The 7,002-nt window shown below is 43.1% G+C and overlaps 1 pseudogene; it reads right to left on the bottom strand.

The window, feature by feature from the left end:
* Nucleotides 1-5,194: 5,194 nt before the first annotated feature.
* LOC127221218 (signal peptidase complex catalytic subunit SEC11C-like) lies at nt 5,195-5,754 on the bottom strand (annotated as a pseudogene).
* Nucleotides 5,755-7,002: the final 1,248 nt, after the last annotated feature.

The raw sequence follows: 7,002 nt of genomic DNA, 5'->3' as shown, positions 1-7,002 counted from the left end.
TCCTCTCGTGTCAGCCTCCTGGGTGTTGGGATGGCAGGAACACATCAGTAGGCTGTGCTTGAAATTGGTGCTTTTAAAGGAATGTGAAAATGACCTTGTTCCTCACATTTTTCAAGAATGAAAACACTTCCAGTTTCAGCCCAGTGGCCCCAGGCCTTCTGCAGACAGAACCTGGTGTTTACCTTTCTTTGTTTCTGTCCCTCAAGAGGGTTCTGGTGATACATGGTGAGATTACTTGGACTGTTGTGTGAGCATCTGTCTGTTCCAGTCAACATATTTGCAATGCAGATCTTTCATTCTGTTAAAATTACTCTTTACCTTCTCTGAAGTCACAGTTGCTTACCGTACTGGATGGCTTCAGCTTGGGAGTGGTGATCATGCAGTTTGAAATTTTCAGCAAGCATAGAGACTACTTTTACTTAATGTGAGACACGGACCACATTCTTATTTTCCAATTAGAACAGCTTCAAGATAGTGAATGCATGGAGAATGCAATTAAAGGAACCATACTGACACCTCAGCGTCATTTCCTTGTTTTCCAAAAACAAATGTCCAATTTTTAGCTGGACTGTCCACCTGCTCAGCCCAGGGGTACTCAGCTCCATTCACAAGTGCATTCCCTTGTTAGCCTCAAGTCCTTGTTGGAACCTCACATTGAAGAAAAATATCCTGTGCTTCTCCACCTCCATGAAGCTTTCTCATCATGACTTGAGGCCATAGATTAAACTCTATGACAATAGAGTCTTTACCAAGTCAAGAACTAACCCAAGGACAAGGGTTTGGTCTGACCAAGAGGGCACATCAAAGTGGCATAGGCCTGGAGGTGTAGCTCATTGGTGAAACACTTGCCCAGCATATGTCAGGCTCTAGGTTCCATCCCCCATATCATAACCCAAAAGAAACAACTACAAAATCCATAGTGACTGATTGTTTTGAAAGTACATGTAACTGTTTCATGTGTAAGAAAAAAGTTAATGATAAAACCAGTTGATATTTCTTGACAGGGTTTCTCTGTGTAACAGTCCTGGTTATCCTGGAACTAGCTTTATAAACCAGGCTGGCCTCAAACTCTCTGAGATCTGCTTGCCTCTATCTCCCAAGTGCTGGGAATAAAAGCATTTGACACAATTGCCCAGTGATATTTCTTCTTAAACATTAGCCCTCTACACATTCTTGATTAAAAAAAGCTTCTCTGAGCACGGAGCAAAGAGTTACAAGATGTTCAAAAGAACACAATAGCCCCTGTGCCTTTGGATGTCACCATCTCAAGACTGGGAATCACTGGGTACAGGAGTGATTAGACTGAAGGGACACAGCTATGAATAAAGCAAGGTAGCTGGGAGTTAAGAGGAGGAAATGCTCGAGATCAGTCATCACTGTTGTTAGTAGTATCCCTGCTGGTATCCCTGCTGGTCTCAGTTATGGTTACTGTTCTTTGACAAGTGAAATTAGTTGGGTAACATTATTCTAGACAAGTCTTTAGGAACCACACCTCTATTTTGGACTCTTGTTTTCCTTTAATGTCAAATCCAGTCTAATATAGCTTCATGGTGGTGGAATGCTCACCTTACTCTTTTGTTGTTGTTGTTAAGATTTATTTTTATGTGTGTTGGTATTTTGCCTGCATTGCATGTATGTCTGTGTGAGGGTGCCAGGTCTCCTGGAACTGGAGTTAGACAGTTGTCAGCTGCTATGTGAGCACTGGGAATTGAACCCAGGTCCTCTGGAAAAGTAACCAATGCTTTTAACCACTGAGCCATCTCTCCAGCCCACTTGCCTTACTCTTATGTGGGGATGGGGAGGGGAGGCGCGGGACAGGGGACGGGACTGCTGAGTTCAACTCCTATACTACAAGTAAATTGGTTAAAAGGCAAATAAATAAACCCAACTTTATTAAATGTCTATCCATCACTCCTTGGGTGCTTGACGTCTCTTCATACCCTATGGTAAAATACAAATCATGCAGAAGCTCTACTGTTCTCTTACTCTGCTCCTGGCCTTGGGAAACAAAGCTACAGAAAGTCACACAGCCAGACAAACATCTCTGTCACACACAGAAGCCCAGGAGCCCTCACAAGGATTCCTACTGTTCCTCTAATCAATTCCCTCTTTCATTCCTCAGATTAATTTTGCTGCAGAACAAACTCTGAAATGTAGTGGCTCCAAACAACCATCTCATTATCTCCCTCAGTGCTGCTGGCTGACCAGGCTCAGCTGGGGACCTGGGGTTTCTCACGGAGCTGATCCTGACTGGACCACATGCTCATGATGCCTTCTCTGCTCATGCGTGGCCTCTCAGCTGGAATGGCTGGAATAGGCATCTCTATTTTCACCTTCCTTCTTCACAGCACAGAGCACCAAAGAACAACATCTCACCTGGTGACTGGCTTCCCATGGAGTGGCTATTTTAAATTACCGAAGTCATCTAGTTCAATAAAAGATTGGGGGTTTTGTTCATTTGGTTTGTTTGTTAAGTCTAGAGAGAAAAGAAGCTCTGACAAATACAAACTAAGGGATTTTTTTATTCTAAAGCAACATTGAGACCTATTCAAGGACTTGTCAGCATCTTCTGCCCATAACCTACATCCCAAAACATATCAAAATACAGTAACGATTCCCCCCTCAAACCCAGCACATGCAACCCCAGCACTTGGAGGGTGGAGATAAAAGGATTAGGATTTCAAGGCTAGCTGGGGTTTCATAAGAATCTGTCTCAAAAAACAAACACAAACAAAACAATGCTCATTATGCCTTGGCTCCTTCAAATCCATTATTGTCTTCTAAAATGTACCTTTTACACACCTGAGTTTGAAAAAATTCTTCGTTAAAATATACAAACTTGTCTCAGAGGTTGTAACATTGCTCCCAGTAATTCAATCTCAGTGAAGCCCTCTGTAGCTACCAAATTTTTAAGAGCACTTAAGACAGCTGCCAGGTATGTAGCTATCTGTTGGCTCTGCTAGGGTTGGAAAATTCAGCTCCAAGATGGATCCTGGTCCTTGGAAGGAAGCTTGGAAAGATGCTTCATCTTCTTCCTGGTTACCTATCCATGGATTGTTTCAGTGTTCTTTTGACATGGTGACTGCCTTCCCCAACAGCACAAAATCCAGAGAAAGCAAGTGAAAGGCCACTTTGGATTTTTTGGCCTAGTCTTGGAATCCATCACATTTCATTTCCATGGTGTCTATTCGTCCCATAGGTCAGCTGTAGCCACTGACAGGTTTAGAGATGGTTGAGTAACTAAGCTGGTCCAAAGTCAGGAGAATGATGCAGGGATGCAGCGTTAGACCCAAGGGCAGACAAAAAAGGGGGAAGTGCTGATTTAGTTCCTGGATCTGAAAGTGGAGTGAAACAACTCAACAGTTTGGCAGTCCCTGGCGTGGCTGCAGGAGATAAGTGAACGAAAACAGAGGGGACAACGACACCAATTCCTCGTTTTTCTGTTATTCCTGCACAGACAACAGAAGTGGGCTGTCCGTGCTTGGTCATTTTCAATTTCTTGGCTGAACTACAACAAGAAGAATATTTCCCTTGAAATATTAATTGGCCTCATGATGATAGAAAGATGTTTTCAACTTCTAACAAGAAATCAGGGTTGCCAGAATGATATCCCCACTCAACAAGGAAGCTCACGTGTGCCAATATCATTAAGAGTTAACTTTGCAGAACAATCGTGTTCAGGCTTCGTGCTGGGATGAAAGGAGATGATTTTCTGGTAAGCCCTAATTGAAAACTGAAGCAAAGCGGACTTTGTGATCAAAACAGGAAGGGAACACCGGGTTGCAATCTGACAGTAACCTTAGAGCTTTGTTCTTTCACAACGTGCAGGGAAGCAAAAGGCCTTAAAACGACTTTCATCTGGGCCTGAGCTTTTGGAAGCGTGCCCTCTCTATTCGTCTCCACTTCCCTCTGGCCAGCTCTCCCGTCACCTCACCTAATCTGCTTTCATCACAGGCATATGTTGCCCAACCCCACGCATGTTTCTGTTTTCGAGTTTTCTTATCTAAGCAATGCCAATCAGTCGATCACCCACTCTTTCTGGAAATGTTCTCCTAGTACCAGGAATGTTCCTTTGTCACTGTCTGTCACATCTTTGTCTACCTGCGTACTGCCACCATTAAGCCCCGAATGTTGAGGATCTTGAGAGCTTTGCGTCTTATCTGTGTTCTTCTGTGTGATCTTATCCAATTCAGTAGCTTCGACGGCATCAGATGCCACATGCTGAGATTTATGTCCCTAGCCCTGATCTCTCCCTGCAGCTTGCGGTAACTATATCCAAACTGTGCTGTTGATGTTTTCATTAGGGAATCCACAGCCATCCAGAAGTGCCGCCTGCTGCCCTTGTTCCTTACCATCCAAACCTGTTGCTCCACCTTACCTGTCTCAAAACAGCACCATCTGTCATTTAGATGCCACAGAAAAACAGATATATATGAGAAAATAGAAACCACTTTACACTAGAATCTACACAAAACACTTTAGTGGATCCATACTACACAAAGAATTGAAAATAAACTGACACTCATGCATGATGGGACATATCTATAATACCAGCATTTGGGAGACAGAAGTCAAGATCCTGTCTCCAAAAACATTAGATAGACTGGTAGACAGACAGACAGATAGATGATAGAAACTTGAAGAACCCTCTAAGTTTCTGAAAGGGATTCTTTTTGTTTTTTTTAAGATTTTTGTTTTGTTTTGTTCTTTTACCCTCAGCACTTAGGAGACAAAGGCAGACATTTCTGTTCAGCCTCATCATCATAGCAAGTTCTAGGTTTCCAGGGCTATATAGCAAGAATTTTTTAAATTAATTTCTAAAACTATGTATGTATGTATGTATGTATGTATGTATGTATGTATGTGTACATGAGTGCTGGTGCCCACTGAGACCAGAGGCATTGGAACGCCTGGAGCTGGAGATACAGGCCCTGTAAGCCACCTGGTATGGGTGCTGGGAGCCCATCTTGGGTCTTCTGCAAGAGCTTTTAACTACTGAGCTATCTCTCCAGCTTCAGGAATTCTAACTGGCTTCCCAAGCTCATTTTATGTCACGGGCTCACAACACTAATCCTGCCCAGCCACAGGCCACCGGGTCTTTACATACACTGTTCCATCTTCCTAGAAACACATTTTTTTTTTTCCTTTTACTGATGAATCACTTATTTGGACAAGACAAAAACATCATCTGGTTTCCCTTTATACAGAAAGTGGAACATTTGAAATATATTAGCTTTTCTCTTTTTCAACAGAATTTATTTCAATCTGGTCCCAGGGACGGCTTCTCATGTTAGGATTCACGTTTTAGTAACACATACGCTCCCATCCCAGCCAAAAAGAACATTCTTGAATTTTGGATAGTCATTCATTATAATGGTGGCCATATCAATGTAAGGTAAGAACCCTAGCGCTTTTCCGCCCACGCCCTTCTTCTCCAGCCAGTTTCGGACTTCCTTCATCAACTTCATTATTGTCCCCTTTAGTCGGAAACTTGATGTCTCTATTATCTCAGCTCTGATAGGGTCCTCCCGGAAGTTTGTGAGGAACTGCAAAACTCCCCTGGAAAAGGCTGGCTCGGTACTGCCCCTTAGCACCACCACGATGGGACTCTTGCTGAATGAGTGCACAGGACATGATCATGGCAAAGTTTAAAACCTGGTATTAGAGCTGACGTTTGTTTATCTTCCTTAAGTCCCCAAAGATGTTCAGGCTGGACGTGGGGAGATGTGCCCCCATGGCGCCAGTGCATACCATGGCAGGGTCTCTGGGGGCCCGGGCAGCCTGCTGGCTCCGTCTGTCACACACAGCTGCAGAGCAACCCTTCCTAGAATCTCTTGCCCTAATCTTTTCTCGTCCTTTGGATCTTAGCTTATTACTTCCTCAGAGTGGCCTCCCCTGCCCATCCTATCTGAAATTAAGTCATTTTGTTCCATTATGACTTGACTTTTTTTTTTTTAATCCATCACCACAGTAAATCCCATTGCCCTAAGGCTAGCCCAATTTTCCTACAGCTGAGCAAATTGAGGATCTTAAGGAACGGGTTAGATCTGAAAAAAAAAAAAAAAAAAAAAAAAAAAAAAAAAAAAAAAGAAAAAAAAGAAAGAAAAGAAAAGAAAAGAAAGGAAAACAGCTTTCCACTTTCCTACCTGGAAATCCTGCTGCATGTAACTGACTATACACAACAACACTTAAATGTAAATGCTGATAAGACACATCGGCACGTGACAATAACAATGAGGATGTCTTGAGACCCTTTCCGTGAAACCCAGTTCCTGTTTTGCTGTAGGCTGGGCTCTCGATGACACAGCTGTACTCAACTGAGCATGTAGACACTGGAAGAATTTTCTCACGGTAAGCCTGGTTTCCTGTGTTTCTCACTAGAGTCTGTTGTTACTCTCCTTCTCTCTTAAGACCATGGTCCCAGGAGATGGCCACGGGAACCAGAGCAGAAGAGTTTAACACAATTTAAATGCCACGGGAGTGCATGAATGAAACTGTAGATTAGGTTTGGGCTCTTATAATTCTTATGTTTCTGAGAAATCCAACAAAAGGGGGTCACACCAGTACAGCAACTCGTTTAGGGATGGGGAGGGCATTTAGAGTCTGTCCAGAGCACAACTTCTCACAAGAGCCTTTGTCATATGTACTGAGTGACAACAGGTCTAATAATCATGCCGTTGAGTTTGTTTTAGTGTTTTGTGTATATTGACTGCAGTCCAGGTGGGCCTAACAGTTGAAAGCCTCTTGCCTCAGTCTCTCAAGTGGTGGGATTATGGGTACGCACCATCACACCTGGCATAATTATGCTTTTGAAGTCACTTGGTGGGAATGTTGATCAATAGCCAAGTTTTCAGCAGAATTGAATGCATGGGCACACCTCACCTGCTTCTAGCATTCAGAAAAGCACAAATCACCTTTGTTGACTTTGTTGATCCTGAATATCTAGTTCACAAGAGAGTCCCCAGAGAACCATCCTCCAAGAAAACAAAAATATAATATTAT

The sequence above is a fragment of the Phodopus roborovskii genome, unplaced genomic scaffold (assembly GCF_943737965.1).
Source record: "Phodopus roborovskii unplaced genomic scaffold, PHOROB, whole genome shotgun sequence".
Taxonomy (NCBI): Eukaryota; Metazoa; Chordata; class Mammalia; order Rodentia; family Cricetidae; genus Phodopus; species Phodopus roborovskii.
Note: the sequence above shows the minus strand (reverse complement) of the source record. Positions and strands in the feature narration are given on the sequence as shown.